General features: G+C 41.1%; 36 non-coding genes across 36 annotated transcripts; all 36 read right to left on the bottom strand.

Annotated features, from left to right (window-relative positions):
* Positions 1–284: 284 nt before the first annotated feature.
* On the bottom strand, positions 285–358 carry trnan-guu (transfer RNA asparagine (anticodon GUU)). Its single transcript has one exon. It is a non-coding gene; the product is annotated as a tRNA-Asn (tRNA).
* Positions 359–1,006: 648 nt separating this feature from the next.
* On the bottom strand, positions 1,007–1,080 carry trnan-guu (transfer RNA asparagine (anticodon GUU)). Its single transcript has one exon. It is a non-coding gene; the product is annotated as a tRNA-Asn (tRNA).
* Positions 1,081–1,362: 282 nt separating this feature from the next.
* On the bottom strand, positions 1,363–1,436 carry trnan-guu (transfer RNA asparagine (anticodon GUU)). The gene has a single exon. It is a non-coding gene; the product is annotated as a tRNA-Asn (tRNA).
* Positions 1,437–1,718: 282 nt separating this feature from the next.
* trnan-guu (transfer RNA asparagine (anticodon GUU)) lies at positions 1,719–1,792 on the bottom strand. Its single transcript has one exon. It is a non-coding gene; the product is annotated as a tRNA-Asn (tRNA).
* Positions 1,793–2,076: 284 nt separating this feature from the next.
* trnan-guu (transfer RNA asparagine (anticodon GUU)) lies at positions 2,077–2,150 on the bottom strand. The gene has a single exon. It is a non-coding gene; the product is annotated as a tRNA-Asn (tRNA).
* A 282-nt stretch (positions 2,151–2,432) lies between these two features.
* Positions 2,433–2,506, bottom strand: trnan-guu (transfer RNA asparagine (anticodon GUU)). Its single transcript has one exon. It is a non-coding gene; the product is annotated as a tRNA-Asn (tRNA).
* A 284-nt stretch (positions 2,507–2,790) lies between these two features.
* Positions 2,791–2,864, bottom strand: trnan-guu (transfer RNA asparagine (anticodon GUU)). The gene has a single exon. It is a non-coding gene; the product is annotated as a tRNA-Asn (tRNA).
* A 291-nt stretch (positions 2,865–3,155) lies between these two features.
* Positions 3,156–3,229, bottom strand: trnan-guu (transfer RNA asparagine (anticodon GUU)). Its single transcript has one exon. It is a non-coding gene; the product is annotated as a tRNA-Asn (tRNA).
* Positions 3,230–3,512: 283 nt separating this feature from the next.
* Positions 3,513–3,586, bottom strand: trnan-guu (transfer RNA asparagine (anticodon GUU)). The gene has a single exon. It is a non-coding gene; the product is annotated as a tRNA-Asn (tRNA).
* A 282-nt stretch (positions 3,587–3,868) lies between these two features.
* Positions 3,869–3,942, bottom strand: trnan-guu (transfer RNA asparagine (anticodon GUU)). The gene has a single exon. It is a non-coding gene; the product is annotated as a tRNA-Asn (tRNA).
* A 292-nt stretch (positions 3,943–4,234) lies between these two features.
* On the bottom strand, positions 4,235–4,308 carry trnan-guu (transfer RNA asparagine (anticodon GUU)). The gene has a single exon. It is a non-coding gene; the product is annotated as a tRNA-Asn (tRNA).
* A 283-nt stretch (positions 4,309–4,591) lies between these two features.
* On the bottom strand, positions 4,592–4,665 carry trnan-guu (transfer RNA asparagine (anticodon GUU)). Its single transcript has one exon. It is a non-coding gene; the product is annotated as a tRNA-Asn (tRNA).
* Positions 4,666–4,948: 283 nt separating this feature from the next.
* trnan-guu (transfer RNA asparagine (anticodon GUU)) lies at positions 4,949–5,022 on the bottom strand. Its single transcript has one exon. It is a non-coding gene; the product is annotated as a tRNA-Asn (tRNA).
* Positions 5,023–5,304: 282 nt separating this feature from the next.
* Positions 5,305–5,378, bottom strand: trnan-guu (transfer RNA asparagine (anticodon GUU)). The gene has a single exon. It is a non-coding gene; the product is annotated as a tRNA-Asn (tRNA).
* A 648-nt stretch (positions 5,379–6,026) lies between these two features.
* trnan-guu (transfer RNA asparagine (anticodon GUU)) lies at positions 6,027–6,100 on the bottom strand. Its single transcript has one exon. It is a non-coding gene; the product is annotated as a tRNA-Asn (tRNA).
* A 282-nt stretch (positions 6,101–6,382) lies between these two features.
* trnan-guu (transfer RNA asparagine (anticodon GUU)) lies at positions 6,383–6,456 on the bottom strand. The gene has a single exon. It is a non-coding gene; the product is annotated as a tRNA-Asn (tRNA).
* A 283-nt stretch (positions 6,457–6,739) lies between these two features.
* On the bottom strand, positions 6,740–6,813 carry trnan-guu (transfer RNA asparagine (anticodon GUU)). The gene has a single exon. It is a non-coding gene; the product is annotated as a tRNA-Asn (tRNA).
* Positions 6,814–7,104: 291 nt separating this feature from the next.
* trnan-guu (transfer RNA asparagine (anticodon GUU)) lies at positions 7,105–7,178 on the bottom strand. Its single transcript has one exon. It is a non-coding gene; the product is annotated as a tRNA-Asn (tRNA).
* A 282-nt stretch (positions 7,179–7,460) lies between these two features.
* trnan-guu (transfer RNA asparagine (anticodon GUU)) lies at positions 7,461–7,534 on the bottom strand. The gene has a single exon. It is a non-coding gene; the product is annotated as a tRNA-Asn (tRNA).
* A 292-nt stretch (positions 7,535–7,826) lies between these two features.
* trnan-guu (transfer RNA asparagine (anticodon GUU)) lies at positions 7,827–7,900 on the bottom strand. Its single transcript has one exon. It is a non-coding gene; the product is annotated as a tRNA-Asn (tRNA).
* Positions 7,901–8,184: 284 nt separating this feature from the next.
* Positions 8,185–8,258, bottom strand: trnan-guu (transfer RNA asparagine (anticodon GUU)). The gene has a single exon. It is a non-coding gene; the product is annotated as a tRNA-Asn (tRNA).
* A 283-nt stretch (positions 8,259–8,541) lies between these two features.
* On the bottom strand, positions 8,542–8,615 carry trnan-guu (transfer RNA asparagine (anticodon GUU)). The gene has a single exon. It is a non-coding gene; the product is annotated as a tRNA-Asn (tRNA).
* A 282-nt stretch (positions 8,616–8,897) lies between these two features.
* Positions 8,898–8,971, bottom strand: trnan-guu (transfer RNA asparagine (anticodon GUU)). Its single transcript has one exon. It is a non-coding gene; the product is annotated as a tRNA-Asn (tRNA).
* Positions 8,972–9,263: 292 nt separating this feature from the next.
* On the bottom strand, positions 9,264–9,337 carry trnan-guu (transfer RNA asparagine (anticodon GUU)). Its single transcript has one exon. It is a non-coding gene; the product is annotated as a tRNA-Asn (tRNA).
* A 292-nt stretch (positions 9,338–9,629) lies between these two features.
* trnan-guu (transfer RNA asparagine (anticodon GUU)) lies at positions 9,630–9,703 on the bottom strand. Its single transcript has one exon. It is a non-coding gene; the product is annotated as a tRNA-Asn (tRNA).
* A 291-nt stretch (positions 9,704–9,994) lies between these two features.
* Positions 9,995–10,068, bottom strand: trnan-guu (transfer RNA asparagine (anticodon GUU)). The gene has a single exon. It is a non-coding gene; the product is annotated as a tRNA-Asn (tRNA).
* Positions 10,069–10,350: 282 nt separating this feature from the next.
* On the bottom strand, positions 10,351–10,424 carry trnan-guu (transfer RNA asparagine (anticodon GUU)). The gene has a single exon. It is a non-coding gene; the product is annotated as a tRNA-Asn (tRNA).
* A 282-nt stretch (positions 10,425–10,706) lies between these two features.
* Positions 10,707–10,780, bottom strand: trnan-guu (transfer RNA asparagine (anticodon GUU)). The gene has a single exon. It is a non-coding gene; the product is annotated as a tRNA-Asn (tRNA).
* Positions 10,781–11,428: 648 nt separating this feature from the next.
* On the bottom strand, positions 11,429–11,502 carry trnan-guu (transfer RNA asparagine (anticodon GUU)). Its single transcript has one exon. It is a non-coding gene; the product is annotated as a tRNA-Asn (tRNA).
* A 282-nt stretch (positions 11,503–11,784) lies between these two features.
* Positions 11,785–11,858, bottom strand: trnan-guu (transfer RNA asparagine (anticodon GUU)). The gene has a single exon. It is a non-coding gene; the product is annotated as a tRNA-Asn (tRNA).
* A 291-nt stretch (positions 11,859–12,149) lies between these two features.
* Positions 12,150–12,223, bottom strand: trnan-guu (transfer RNA asparagine (anticodon GUU)). The gene has a single exon. It is a non-coding gene; the product is annotated as a tRNA-Asn (tRNA).
* A 282-nt stretch (positions 12,224–12,505) lies between these two features.
* trnan-guu (transfer RNA asparagine (anticodon GUU)) lies at positions 12,506–12,579 on the bottom strand. The gene has a single exon. It is a non-coding gene; the product is annotated as a tRNA-Asn (tRNA).
* Positions 12,580–13,583: 1,004 nt separating this feature from the next.
* trnan-guu (transfer RNA asparagine (anticodon GUU)) lies at positions 13,584–13,657 on the bottom strand. Its single transcript has one exon. It is a non-coding gene; the product is annotated as a tRNA-Asn (tRNA).
* Positions 13,658–13,939: 282 nt separating this feature from the next.
* Positions 13,940–14,013, bottom strand: trnan-guu (transfer RNA asparagine (anticodon GUU)). The gene has a single exon. It is a non-coding gene; the product is annotated as a tRNA-Asn (tRNA).
* A 291-nt stretch (positions 14,014–14,304) lies between these two features.
* Positions 14,305–14,379, bottom strand: trnan-guu (transfer RNA asparagine (anticodon GUU)). Its single transcript has one exon. It is a non-coding gene; the product is annotated as a tRNA-Asn (tRNA).
* A 282-nt stretch (positions 14,380–14,661) lies between these two features.
* Positions 14,662–14,735, bottom strand: trnan-guu (transfer RNA asparagine (anticodon GUU)). Its single transcript has one exon. It is a non-coding gene; the product is annotated as a tRNA-Asn (tRNA).
* Between the last annotated feature and the right edge of the window lie 835 nt (positions 14,736–15,570).

Genomic DNA, 15,570 nt, shown 5'->3' with positions numbered 1-15,570 from the left:
TCAGTTTTAAGAGGGGGTGTGGCCTGGATGTTTAATCCCCGCCCACATGTAGTACCATTTTGTCAAGAAAGGAAGTGCTGTAGGAATTTGAACACTGGCATAATAAAGGAAAAGACCTTTCAATACATGCTATGTAATTTTAACATCAACATGTCAACCAAAAATAAAAAGCACTGATAATTTGACACTGAAGACATTTAGCAAACTTCAATTTCGCTCATGCTGCCATAGTGTAGCTAAACAGTTTGTTATTTTTAGTAGGAATCATTAGAATTGGATGTCCACGTCCCTGGGTGGGCTTGAACCACCAACCTTTCGGTTAACAGCCGAACGCGCTAACCAATTGCGCCACAGAGACTGCATGCTCAGTTTTAAGAGGGGGTGTGGCCTGGATGTTTAATCCCCGCCCTCATGTAGTACCAATGTCTGTATAAAGGCAATATGGAAGGCATTCCAACCATGGCATAATAAAGGAAAAGACCTTTCAATACATGCTATGTAATTTTAAAGTCAATGTTTCAGCCAATAATGCAAAGCGCTGATAATTTGATACAGAAGCTATTAGCAAATGTCAATTTTACTCATTGTGCAGCTAAAGGGTTTGTTATTTTTAGTAGGAATCATTAGAATTGGATGTCCACGTCCCTGGGTGGGCTTGAACCACCAACCTTTCGGTTAACAGCCGAACGCTCTAACCAATTGCGCCACAGAGACTGCATGCTCAGCTTTAGGAGGGGGGTGTGGCTTCGATCTTTAATCACCACCCACACGTAGTACCATTTTGTCAAGAAAGGAAGTGCTGTAGGAATTTGAACCACGACATAATAAAGGAAAAGACCTTTCAATACATGCTATGTAATTTTAACATCAACATGTCAACCAAAAATAAAAAGCACTGATAATTTGACACTGAAGACATTTAGCAAACTTCAATTTCGCTCATGCTGCCATAGTGTAGCTAAACAGTTTGTTATTTTTAGTAGGAATCATTAGAGTTGGATGTCCACGTCCCTGGGTGGGCTTGAACCACCAACCTTTCGGTTAACAGCCGAACACGCTAACCAATTGCGCCACAGAGACTGCATGCTCAGTTTTAAGAGGGGGTGTGGCCTGGATGTTTAATCCCCGCCCACATGTTGTACCATTTTTCAAGAAAGGAAGTGCTGTAGGAATTTGAACAATGGCATAATAAAGGAAAAGACCTTTCAATACATGCTATGTAATTTTAACATCAACATGTCAACCAAAAATAAGAAGCGCTGATAATTTGACACTGAAGACATTCAGCAAACTTCAATTTCGCTCATGCTGCAGCTAAACATTTTGTTATTTTTAGTAGGAATCATTAGAATTGGATGTCCACGTCCCTGGGTGGGCTTGAACCACCAACCTTTCGGTTAACAGCCGAACGCGCTAACCAATTGCGCCACAGAGACTGGATGCTCAGTTTTAGGAGGGGGTGTGGCCTGGATATTTAATCCCCGCCCACATGTAGTACCAATGTCTGTATAAAGGCAATATGGAAGGCATTCCAACCATGGCATAATAAAGGAAAAGACCTTTCAATACATGCTATGTAATTTTAAAGTAAATGTTTCAGCCAATAATGCAAAGCGCTGATAATTTGATACAGAAGCTATTAGCAAATGTCAATTTTACTCATTGTGCAGCTAAAGGGTTTGTTATTTTTAGTAGGAATCATTAGAATTGGATGTCCACGTCCCTGGGTGGGCTTGAACCACCAACCTTTCGGTTAACAGCCGAACGCGCTAACCAATTGCGCCACAGAGACTGCATGCTCAGCTTTAGGAGGGGGGTGTGGCTTCGATCTTTAATCCCCACCCACACGTAGTACCATTTTGTCAAGAAAGGAAGTGCTGTAGGAATTTGAACAATGGCATAATAAAGGAAAAGTCCTTTCAATACATGCTATGTAATTTTAACATCAACATGTCAACCAAAAATAAGAAGCCCTGATAATTTGACACTGAAGACATTCAGCAAACTTCAATTTCGCTCATGCTGCAGCTAAACAGTTTGTTATTTTTAGTAGGAATCATTAGAATTGGATGTCCACGTCCCTGGGTGGGCTTGAACCACCAACCTTTCGGTTAACAGCCGAACGCGCTAACCAATTGCGCCACAGAGACTGCATGCTCAGTTTTAAGAGGGGGTGTGGCCTGGATGTTTAATCCCCGCCCACATGTAGTACCAATGTCTGTATAAAGGCAATATGGAAGGCATTCCAACCATGGCATAATAAAGGAAAAGACCTTTCAATACATGCTATGTAATTTTAAAGTCAATGTTTCAGCCAATAATGCAAAACGCTGATAATTTGATACAGAAGCTATTAGCAAATGTCAATTTTACTCATTGTGCAGCTAAAGGGTTAGTTATTTTTAGTAGGAATCATTAGAATTGGATGTCCACGTCCCTGGGTGGGCTTGAACCACCAACCTTTCGGTTAACAGCCGAACGCGCTAACCAATTGCGCCACAGAGACTGCATGCTCAGTTTTAAGAGGGGGGTGTGGCCTCGATCTTTAATCCCCACCCACACGTAGTACCATTTTGTCAAGAAAGGAAGTGCTGTAGGAATTTGAACAATGGCATAATAAAGGAAAAGTCCTTTCAATACATGCTATGTAATTTTAACATCAACATGTCAACCAAAAATAAGAAGCCCTGATCATTTGACAATGAAGACATTCAGCAAACTTCAATTTCGCTCATGCCGCAGCTAAACAGTTTGTTATTTTTAGTAGGAATCATTAGAATTGGATGTCAACGTCCCTGGGTGGGCTTGAACCACCAACCTTTCGGTTAACAGCCGAACGCGCTAACCAATTGCGCCACAGAGACTGCATGCTCAGTTTTAAGAGGGGGTGTTGCCTGGATGTTTAATCCCCGCCCACATGTAGTACCATTTTGTCAAGAAAGGAAGTGCTGTAGGAATTTGAACAATGGCATAATAAAGGAAAAGACCTTTCAATACATGCTATGTAATTTTAACATCAACATGTCAACCAAAAATAAAAAGCACTGATAATTTGACACTGAAGACATTTAGCAAACTTCAATTTCGCTCATGCTGCCATAGTGTAGCTAAACAGTTTGTTATTTTTAGTAGGAATCATTAGAATTGGACGTCCACGTCCCTGGGTGGGCTTGAACCACCAACCTTTCGGTTAACAGCCGAACGCGCTAACCAATTGCGCCACAGAGACTACACGCTCAGTTTTAAGAGGGGGTGTGGCCTGGATGTTTAATCCCCGCCCACATGTAGTACCATTTTGTCAAGTAAGGACGTGCTGTAGGAATTTGAACAATGGCATAATAAAGGAAAAGACCTTTCAATACATGCTATGTAATTTTAACATCAACATGTCAACCAAAAATAAGAAGCGCTGATAATTTGACACTGAAGACATTCAGCAAACTTCAATTTCGCTCATGCTGCAGCTAAACATTTTGTTACTTTTAGTAGGAATCATTAGAATTGGATGTCCACGTCCCTGGGTGGGCTTGAACCACCAACCTTTCGGTTAACAGCCGAACGCGCTAACCAATTGCGCCACAGAGACTGGATGCTCAGTTTTAGGAGGGGGTGTGGCCTGGATATTTAATCCCCGCCCACATGTAGTACCAATGTCTGTATAAAGGCAATATGGAAGGCATTCCAACCATGGCATAATAAAGGAAAAGACCTTTCAATACATGCTATGTAATTTTAAAGTCAATGTTTCAGCCAATAATGCAAAGCGCTGATAATTTGATACAGAAGCTATTAGCAAATGTCAATTTTACTCATTGTGCAGCTAAAGGGTTTGTTATTTTTAGTAGGAATCATTAGAATTGGATGTCCACGTCCCTGGGTGGGCTTGAACCACCATCCTTTCGGTTAACAGCCGAACGCGCTAACCAATTGCGCCACAGAGACTGCATGCTCAGCTTTAGGAGGGGGGTGTGGCTTCGATCTTTAATCCCCACCCACACGTAGTACCATTTTGTCAAGAAAGGAAGTGCTGTAGGAATTTGAACAATGGCATAATAAAGGAAAAGACCTTTCAATACATGCTATGTAATTTTAACATTTACATGTCAACCAAAAATAAAAAGCACTGATAATTTGACACTGAAGACATTTAGCAAACTTCAATTTCGCTCATGCTGCCATAGTGTAGCTAAACAGTTTGTTATTTTTAGTAGGAATCATTAGAATTGGACGTCCACGTCCCTGGGTGGGCTTGAACCACCAACCTTTCGGTTAACAGCCGAACGCGCTAACCAATTACGCCACAGAGACTACACGCTCAGTTTTAAGAGGGGGTGTGGCCTGGATGTTTAATCCCCGCCCACATGTAGTACCATTTTGTCAAGTAAGGAAGTGCTGTAGGAATTTGAACAATGGCATAATAAAGGAAAAGACCTTTCAATACATGCTATGTAATTTTAACATCAACATGTCAACCAAAAATAAGAAGCGCTGATAATTTGACACTGAAGACATTCAGCAAACTTCAATTTCGCTCATGCTGCAGCTAAACATTTTGTTATTTTTAGTAGGAATCATTAGAATTGGATGTCCACGTCCCTGGGTGGGCTTGAACCACCAACCTTTCGGTTAACAGCCGAACGCGCTAACCAATTGCACCACAGAGACTGGATGCTCAGTTTTAGGAGGGGGTGTGGCCTGGATATTTAATCCCCACCCACACGTAGTACCATTTTGTCAAGAAAGGAAGTGCTGTAGGAATTTGAACAATGGCATAATAAAGGAAAAGACCTTTCAATACATGCTATGTAATTTTAACATCAACATGTCAACCAAAAATAAAAAGCACTGATAATTTGACACTGAAGACATTTAGCAAACTTCAATTTCGCTCATGCTGCAGCTAAACAGTTTGTTATTTTTAGTAGGAATCATTAGAATTGGATGTCCACGTCCCTGGGTGGGCTTGAACCACCAACCTTTCGGTTAACAGCCGAACGCGCTAACCAATTGCGCCACAGAGACTGCATGCTCAGTTTTAAGAGGGGGTGTGGCCTGGATGTTTAATCCCCGCCCACATGTAGTACCAATGTCTGTATAAAGGCAATATGGAAGGCATTCCAACCATGGCATAATAAAGGAAAAGACCTTTCAATACATGCTATGTAATTTTAAAGTCAATGTTTCAGCCAATAATGCAAAGCGCTGATAATTTGATACAGAAGCTATTAGCAAATGTCAATTTTACTCATTGTGCAGCTAAAGGGTTTGTTATTTTTAGTAGGAATCATTAGAATTGGATGTCCACGTCCCTGGGTGGGCTTGAACCACCAACCTTTCGGTTAACAGCCGAACGCGCTAACCAATTGCGCCACAGAGACTGCATGCTCAGTTTTAAGAGGGTGTGTGGGCTGGATGTTTAATCCCCGCCCACATGTAGTACCATTTTGTCAAGAAAGGAAGTGCTGTAGGAATTTGAACAATGGCATAATAAAGGAAAAGACCTTTCAATACATGCTATGTAATTTTAACATCAACATGTCAACCAAAAATAAAAAGCACTGATAATTTGACACTGAAGACATTTAGCAAACTTCAATTTCGCTCATGCTGCCATAGTGTAGCTAAACAGTTTGTTATTTTTAGTAGGAATCATTAGAATTGGACTTCCACGTCCCTGGGTGGGCTTGAACCACCAACCTTTCGGTTAACAGCCGAACGTGCTAACCAATTGCGCCACAGAGACTGCATGCTCAGTTTTAAGAGGGGGTGTGGCCTGGATGTTTAATCCCCGCCCACATGTAGTACCATTTTGTCAAGTAAGGAAGTGCTGTAGGAATTTGAACAATGGCATAATAAAGGAAAAGACCTTTCAATACATGTTATGTAATTTTAACATCAACATGTCAACCAAAAATAAGAAGCGCTGATAATTTGACACTGAAGACATTCAGCAAACTTCAATTTCGCTCATGCTGCAGCTAAACATTTTGTTATTTTTAGTAGGAATCATTAGAATTGGATGTCCACGTCCCTGGGTGGGCTTGAACCACCAACCTTTCGGTTAACAGCCGAACGCGCTAACCAATTGCGCCACAGAGACTGGATGCTCAGTTTTAGGAGGGGGTGTGGCCTGGATATTTAATCCCCGCCCACATGTAGTACCAATGTCTGTATAAAGGCAATATGGAAGGCATTCCAACCATGGCATAATAAAGGAAAAGACCTTTCAATACATGCTATGTAATTTTAAAGTCAATGTTTCAGCCAATAATGCAAAGCGCTGATAATTTGATACAGAAGCTATTAGCAAATGTCAATTTTACTCATTGTGCAGCTAAAGGGTTTGTTATTTTTAGTAGGAATCATTAGAATTGGATGTCCACGTCTCTGGGTGGGCTTGAACCACCAACCTTTCGGTTAACAGCCGAACGCGCTAACCAATTGCGCCACAGAGACTGCATGCTCAACTTTAGGAGGGGGGTGTGGCTTCGATCTTTAATCCCCACCCACACGTAGTACCATTTTGTCAAGAAAGGAAGTGCTGTGGGAATTTGAACAATGGCATAATAAAGGAAAAGACCTTTCAATACATGCTATGTAATTTTAAAGTCAATGTTTCAGCCAATAATGCAAAGTGCTGATAATTTGATACAGAAGCTATTAGCAAATGTCAATTTTACTCATTGTGCAGCTAAAGGTTTTGTTATTTTTAGTAGGAATCATTAGAATTGGATGTCCACGTCCCTGGGTGGGCTTGAACCACCAACCTTTCGGTTAACAGCCGAACGCGCTAACCAATTGCGCCACAGAGACTGCATGCTCAGTTTTAGGAGGGGGTGTGGCCTGGATGTTTAATCCCCGCCCACATGTAGTACCATTTTGTCAAGAAAGGAAGTGCTGTAGGAATTTGAACAATGGCATAATAAAGGAAAAGACCTTTCAATACATGCTATGTAATTTTAACATCAACATGTCAACCAAAAATAAAAAGCACTGATAATTTGACACTGAAGACATTTAGCAAACTTCAATTTCGCTCATGCTGCCATAGTGTAGCTAAACAGTTTGTTATTTTTAGTAGGAATCATTAGAATTGGATGTCCACGTCCCTGGGTGGGCTTGAACCACCATCCTTTCGGTTAACAGCCGAACGCGCTAACCAATTGCGCCACAGAGACTGGATGCTCAGTTTTAGGAGGGGGTGTGGCCTGGATATTTAATCCCCGCCCACATGTAGTACCAATGTCTGTATAAAGGCAATATGGAAGGCATTCCAACCATGGCATAATAAAGGAAAAGACCTTTCAATACATGCTATGTAATTTTAAAGTCAATGTTTCAGCCAATAATGCAAAGCGCTGATAATTTGATACAGAAGCTATTAGCAAATGTCAATTTTACTCATTGTGCAGCTAAAGGGTTTGTTATTTTTAGTAGGAATCATTAGAATTGGATGTCCACGTCCCTGGGTGGGCTTGAACCACCATCCTTTCGGTTAACAGCCGAACGCGCTAACCAATTGCGCCACAGAGACTGCATGCTTAGCTTTAGGAGGGGGGTTTGGCTTCGATCTTTAATCCACACCCACACGTAGTACCATTTTGTCAAGAAAGGAAGTGCTGTAGGAATTTGAACAATGGCATAATAAAGGAAAAGACCTTTCAATACATGCTATGTAATTTTAACATCAACATGTCAACCAAAAATAAAAAGCACTGATAATTTGACACTGAAGACATTTAGCAAACTTCAATTTCGCTCATGCTGCCATAGTGTAGCTAAACAGTTTGTTATTTTTAGTAGGAATCATTAGAATTGGATGTCCACGTCCCTGGGTGGGCTTGAACCACCAACCTTTCGGTTAACAGCCGAACGCGCTAACCAATTGCGCCACAGAGACTGCATGCTCAGCTTTAGGAGGGGGGTGTGGCTTCGATCTTTAATCCCCACCCACACGTAGTACCATTTTGTCAAGAAAGGAAGTGCTGTAGGAATTTGAACAATGGCATAATATAGGAAAAGTCCTTTCAATACATGCTATGTAATTTTAACATCAACATGTCAACCAAAAATAAGAAGTCCTGATAATTTGACACTGAAAACATTCAGCAAACTTCAATTTCGCTCATGCTGCAGCTAAACAGTTTGTTATTTTTAGTAGGAATCATTAGAATTGGATGTCCACGTCCCTGGGTGGGCTTGAACCACCAACCTTTCGGTTAACAGCCGAACGCGCTAACCAATTGCGCCACAGAGACTACACGCTCAGTTTTAAGAGGGGGTGTGGCCTGGATGTTTAATCCCCGCCCACATGTAGTACCATTTTGTCAAGTAAGGAAGTGCTGTAGGAATTTGAACAATGGCATAATAAAGGAAAAGACCTTTCAATACATGCTATGTAATTTTAACATCAACATGTCAACCAAAAATAAGAAGCGCTGATAATTTGACACTGAAGACATTCAGCAAACTTCAATTTCGCTCATGCTGCAGCTAAACATTTTGTTATTTTTAGTAGGAATCATTAGAATTGGATGTCCACGTCCCTGGGTGGGCTTGAACCACCAACCTTTCGGTTAACAGCCGAACGCGCTAACCAATTGCACCACAGAGACTGGATGCTCAGTTTTAGGAGGGGGTGTGGCCTGGATATTTAATCCCCGCCCACATGTAGTACCAATGTCTGTATAAAGGCAATATGGAAGGCATTCCAACCATGGCATAATAAAGGAAAAGACCTTTCAATACATGCTATGTAATTTTAAAGTCAATGTTTCAGCCAATAATGCAAAGCGCTGATAATTTGATACAGAAGCTATTAGCAAATGTCAATTTTACTCATTGTGCAGCTAAAGGGTTTGTTATTTTTAGTAGGAATCATTAGAATTGGATGTCCACGTCCCTGGGTGGGCTTGAACCACCATCCTTTCGGTTAACAGCCGAACGCGCTAACCAATTGCGCCACAGAGACTGCATGCTTAGCTTTAGGAGGGGGGTTTGGCTTCGATCTTTAATCCCCACCCACACGTAGTACCATTTTGTCAAGAAAGGAAGTGCTGTAGGAATTTGAACAATGGCATAATAAAGGAAAAGACCTTTCAATACATGCTATGTAATTTTAACATCAACATGTCAACCAAAAATAAAAAGCACTGATAATTTGACACTGAAGACATTTAGCAAACTTCAATTTCGCTCATGCTGCCATAGTGTAGCTAAACAGTTTGTTATTTTTAGTAGGAATCATTAGAATTGGATGTCCACGTCCCTGGGTGGGCTTGAACCACCAACCTTTCGGTTAACAGCCGAACGCGCTAACCAATTGCGCCACAGAGACTGCATGCTCAGCTTTAGGAGGGGGGTGTGGCTTCGATCTTTAATCCCCACCCACACGTAGTACCATTTTGTCAAGAAAGGAAGTGCTGTAGGAATTTGAACAATGGCATAATAAAGGAAAAGACCTTTCAATACATGCTATGTAATTTTAACATCAACATGTCAACCAAAAATAAAAAGCACTGATAATTTGACATTGAAGACATTTAGCAAACTTCAATTTCGCTCATGCTGCCATAGTGTAGCTAAACAGTTTGTTATTTTTAGTAGGAATCATTAGAATTGGATGTCCACGTCCCTGGGTGGGCTTGAACCACCAACCTTTCGGTTAACAGCCGAACGCGCTATCCAATTGCGCCACAGAGACTGCATGCTCAGTTTTAAGAGGGGGTGTGGCCTGGATGTTTAATCCCCGCCCACATGTAGTACCATTTTGTCAAGAAAGGAAGTACTGTAGGAATTTGAACAATGGCATAATAAAGGAAAAGACCTTTCAATACATGCTATGTAATTTTAACATCAACATGTCAACCAAAAATAAAAAGCGCTGATAATTTGACACTGAAGACATTTAGCAAACTTCAATTTCGCTCATGCTGCCATAGTGTAGCTAAACAGTTTGTTATTTTTAGTAGGAATCATTATAATTGGACGTCCGCGTCCCTGGGTGGGCTTGAACCACCAACCTTTCGGTTAACAGCCGAACGCGCTAACCAATTGCGCCACAGAGACTGCATGCTCAGTTTTAAGAGGGGGTGTGGCATGGATGTTTAATCCCCGCCCACATGTAGTACCATTTTGTCAAGAAAGGAAGTGCTGTAGGAATTTGAACAATGGCATAATAAAGGAAAAGACCTTTCAATACATGCTATGTAATTTTAACATCAACATGTCAACCAAAAATAAGAAGCGCTGATAATTTGACACTGAAGACATTCAGCAAACTTCAATTTCATTCATGCTGCAGCTAAACAGTTCGTTATTTTAGTAGGAATCATTAGAATTGGATGTCCCCGTCCCTGGGTGGGCTTGAACCACCAACCTTTCGGTTAACAGCCGAACGCGCTAACCAGTTGCGCCACAGAGACTCGATGCTCAGTTTTAGGAGGGGGTGTGGCCTGGATATTTAATCCCCGCCCACATGTAGTACCATTTTGTTTATAAAGGAAATATGGAAGGCATTCCAACCATGGCATAATAAAGGAAAATAATTTTCAATACATGCTATGTAATTTTAACGTCAATGTTTCAGCCAATAATGCAAAGCGCTGATAATTTGATACAGAAGCTATTAGCAAATGTCAATTTTACTCATTGTGCAGCTAAACAGTTTGTTATTTTTAGTAGGAATCATTAGAATTGGATGTCCACGTCCCTGGGTGGGCTTGAACCACCAACCTTTCGGTTAACAGCCGAACGCGCTAACCAATTGCGCCACAGAGACTGCTTGCTCAGTTTTAAGAGGGGGTGTGGCCTGGATGTTTAATCCCCGCCCACATGTAGTACCATTTTGTCAAGAAAGGAAGTGCTGTAGGAATTTGAACAATGGCATAATAAAGGAATAGACCTTTCAATACATGCTATGTAATTTTAACATCAACATGTCAACCAAAAATAAGAAGCCCTGATAATTTGACACTGAAGACATTTAGCAAACTTCAATTTCGCTCATGCTGCCATAGTGTAGCTAAACAGTTTGTTATTTTTAGTAGGAATCATTAGAATTGGATGTCCACGTCCCTGGGTGGGCTTGAACCACCAACCTTTCGGTTAACAGCCGAATGTGCTAACCAATTGCGCCACAGAGACTGGATGCTCAGTTTTAGGAGGGGGTGTGGCCTGGATATTTAATCCCCGCCCACATGTAGTACCATTTTGTCAAGTAAGGAAGTGCTGTAGGAATTTGAACAATGGCATAATAAAGGAAAAGACCTTTCAATACATGCTATGTAATTTTAACATCAACATGTCAACCAAAAATAAGAAGCGCTGATAATTTGACACTGAAGACATTCAGCAAACTTCAATTTCGCTCATGCTGCAGCTAAACATTTTGTTATTTTTAGTAGGAATCATTAGAATTGGATGTCCACGTCCCTGGGTGGGCTTGAACCACCAACCTTTCGGTTAACAGCCGAACGCGCTAACCAATTGCGCCACAGAGACTCGATGCTCAGTTTTAGGAGGTGGTGTGGCCTGGATATTTAATCCCCGCCCACATGTAGTACCAATGTCTGTATAAAGGCAATATGGAAGGCATTCCAACCATGGCATAATAAAGGAAAAGACCTTTCAATACATGCTATGTAATTTTAAAGTCCATGTTTCAGCCAATAATGCAAAGCGCTGATAATTTTATACAGAAGCTATTAGCAAATGTCAATTTCACCCATTGTGCAGCTAAAGGGTTTGTTATTTTTAGCAGGAATCATTAGAATTGGATGCCCACGTCCCTGGGTGGGCTTGAACCACCAACCTTTCGGTTAACAGCCGAACGCGCTAACCAATTGCGCCACAGAGACTGCATGCTCAGTTTTAAGAGGGGGTGTGGCCTGGATGTTTAATCCCCGCCCACATGTAGTACCATTTTGTCAAGAAAGGAAGTGCTGTAGGAATTTGAACAATGGCATAATAAAGGAAAAGACCTTTCAATACATGCTATGTAATTTTAACATCAACATGTAAACCAAAAATAAAAAGCGCTGATAATTTGACACTGAAGACATTTAGCAAACTTCAATTTCGCTCATGCTGCCATAGTGCAGCTAAACAGTTTGTTATTTTTAGTAGGAATCATTAGAATTGGATGTCCACGTCCCTGGGTGGGCTTGAACCACCAACCTTTCGGTTAACAGCCGAACGCGCTAACCAATTGCGCCACAGAGACTGGATGCTCAGTTTTAGGAGGGGGTGTGGCCTGGATGTTTAATCCCCGCCCACATGTAGTACCAATGTCTGTATAAAGGCAATATGGAAGGCATTCCAACCATGGCATAATAAAGGAAAAGACCTTTCAATACATGCTATGTAATTTTAAAGTCAATGTTTCAGCCAATAATGCAAAGCGCTGATAATTTGATACAGAAGCTATTAGCAAATGTCAAATTTACTCATTGTGAAGCTAAAGGGTGAGTTATTTTTAGTAGGAATCATTAGAATTGGATGTCCACGTCCCTGGGTGGGCTTGAACCACCAACCTTTCGGTTAACAGCCGAACGCGCTAACCAATTGCGCCACAGAGACTGCATGCTCATTTTTAGGAGGGGGTGTGGCCTGGATGTTTAATTCCCGCCCACATGTAGTACCATTTTGTTTATAAAGGAAATATGGAAGGCATTCCAACCATGGCATAATAAAGGAAAATAATTTTCAATACATGCTATGTAATTTTAACGTCAATGTTTCAGCCAATAATGCAAAGTGCTGATAATTTGATACAGAAGCTATTAGCAAATGTCAATTTTACTCATTGTGCAGCTAAAGGGTTTGTTATTTTTAGTAGGAATCATTAGAATTGGATGTCTACGTCCCAGGGTGGGCTTGAACCACCAAGCTTTCAGTTAACAGCTGAACGCGCTAACCAATTGCGCCACAGAGACTGCATGCTCAGTTTTAAGAGGGGGTGTGGCCTGGATGTTTAATCCCCGCCCACATGTAGTACCATTTTGTCAAGAAAGGAAGTGCTGTAGGAATTTGAACAATGGCATAATAAAGGAAAAGACCTTTCAATACATGTTATGTAATTTTAACATCAACATGTCAACCAAAAATAAAAAGCGCTGATAATTTGACACTGAAGACATTTAGCAAACTTCAATTTCGCTCATGCTGTCATAGTGTAGCTAAACAGTTTGTTATTTTTAGTAGGAATCATTAGAATTGGATGTCCACGTCCCTGGGTGGGCTTGAATCACCAACCTTTCGGTTAACAGCAGAACGTGCTAACCAATTGCGCCACAGAGACTGGATGCTCAGTTTTAGGAGGGGGTGTGGCCTGGATGTTTAATCCCCGCCCACATGTAGTACCATTTTGTCAAGTAAGGAAGTGCTGTAGGAATTTGAACAATGGCATAATAAAGGAAAAGATCTTTCAATACATGCTATGTAATTTTAACATCAACATGTCAACCAAAAATAAGAAGCGCTGATAATTTGACACTGAAGACATTCAGCAAACTTCAATTTCGCTCATGCTGCAGCTAAACATTTTGCTATTTTTAGTAGGAATCATTAGAATTGGATGTCCACGTCCCTGGGTGGGCTTGAACCACCAACCTTTCGGTTAACAGCCGAACGCGCTAACCAATTGCGCCACAGAGACTGCATGCTCAGTTTTAAGAGGGGGTGTGGCCTGGATGTTTAATCCCCGCCCACATGTAGTACCATTTTGTTTATAAAGGAAATATGGAATGCATTCCAACCATGGCATAATAAAGGAAAATAATTTTCAATACATGCTATGTAATTTTAACGTCAATGTTTCAGCCAATAATGCAAAGTGCTGATAATTTTATACAGAAGCTATTAGCAAATGTCAATTTTACTCATTGTGCAGCTAAAGGGTTTGTTATTTTTAGCAGGAATCATTAGAATTGGATGCCCACGTCCCTGGGTGGGCTTGAACCACCAACCTTTCGGTTAACAGCCGAACGCGCTAACCAATTGCGCCACAGAGACTGCATGCTCAGTTTTAAGAGGGGTAGTGGCCTGGATGTTTAATCCCCGCCCACATGTAGTACCATTTTGTCAAGAAAGGAAGTGCTGTAGGAATTTGAACAATGGCATAATAAAGGAAAAGACCTTTCAATACATGCTATGTAATTTTAACATCAACATGTCAACCAAAAATAAAAAGCGCTGATAATTTGACACTGAAGACATTTAGCAAACTTCAATTTCGCTCATGCTGCCATAGTGCAGCTAAACAGTTTGTTATTTTTAGTAGGAATCATTAGAATTGGATGTCCACGTCCCTGGGTGGGCTTGAACCACCAAACCTTTCGGTTAACAGCCGAACGCGCTAACCAATTGCGCCACAGAGACTGGATGCTCAGTTTTAGGAGGGGGTGTGGCCTGGATGTTTAATCCCCGCCCACATGTAGTACCAATGTCTGTATAAAGGCAATATGGAAGGCATTCCAACCATGGCATAATAAAGGAAAAGACCTTTCAATACATGCTATGTAATTTTAAAGTCAATGTTTCAGCCAATAATGCAAAGCGCTGATAATTTGATACAGAAGCTATTAGCAAATGTAAATTTTACTCATTGTGCAGCTAAAGGGTTAGTTATTTTTAGTAGGAATCATTAGAATTGGATGTCCACGTCCCTGGGTGGGCTTGAACCACCAACCTTTCGGTTAACAGCCGAACGCGCTAACCAATTGCGCCACAGAGACTGCATGCTCAGTTTTAGGAGGGGGTGTGGCCTGGATGTTTAATTCCCGCCCACATGTAGTACCATTTTGTTTATAAAGGAAATATGGAAGGCATTCCAACCATGGCATAATAAAGGAAAATAATTTTCAATACATGCTATGTAATTTTAACGTCAATGTTTCAGCCAATAATGCAAAGTGCTGATAATTTGATACAGAAGCTATTAGCAAATGTCAATTTTACTCATTGTGCAGCTAAAGGGTTTGTTATTTTTAGTAGGAATCATTAGAATTGGATGTCTACGTCCCAGGGTGGGCTTGAACCACCAAGCTTTCGGTTAACAGCTGAACGCGCTAACCAATTGCGCCACAGAGACTGCATGCTCAGTTTTAAGAGGGGGTGTGGCCTGGATGTTTAATCCCCGCCCACATGTAGTACCATTTTGTCAAGAAAGGAAGTGCTGTAGGAATTTGAACAATGGCATAATAAAGGAAAAGACCTTTCAATACATGTTATGTAATTTTAACATCAACATGTCAACCAAAAATAAAAAGCGCTGATAATTTGACACTGAAGACATTTAGCAAACTTCAATTTCGCTCATGCTGCCATAGTGTAGCTAAACAGTTTGTTATTTTTAGTAGGAATCATTAGAATTGGATGTCCACGTCCCTGGGTGGGCTTGAATCACCAACCTTTCGGTTAACAGCAGAACGTGCTAACCAATTGCGCCACAGAGACTGGATGCTCAGTTTTAGGAGGGGGTGTGGCCTGGATATTTAATCCCCGCCCACATGTAGTACCAATGTCTGTATAAAGGCAATATGGAAGGCATTCCAACCATGGCATAATAAA

This window comes from Scomber scombrus, chromosome 23 (assembly GCF_963691925.1).
Source record: "Scomber scombrus chromosome 23, fScoSco1.1, whole genome shotgun sequence".
Classification (NCBI taxonomy): Eukaryota; Metazoa; Chordata; class Actinopteri; order Scombriformes; family Scombridae; genus Scomber; species Scomber scombrus.
Note: the sequence above shows the minus strand (reverse complement) of the source record. Positions and strands in the feature narration are given on the sequence as shown.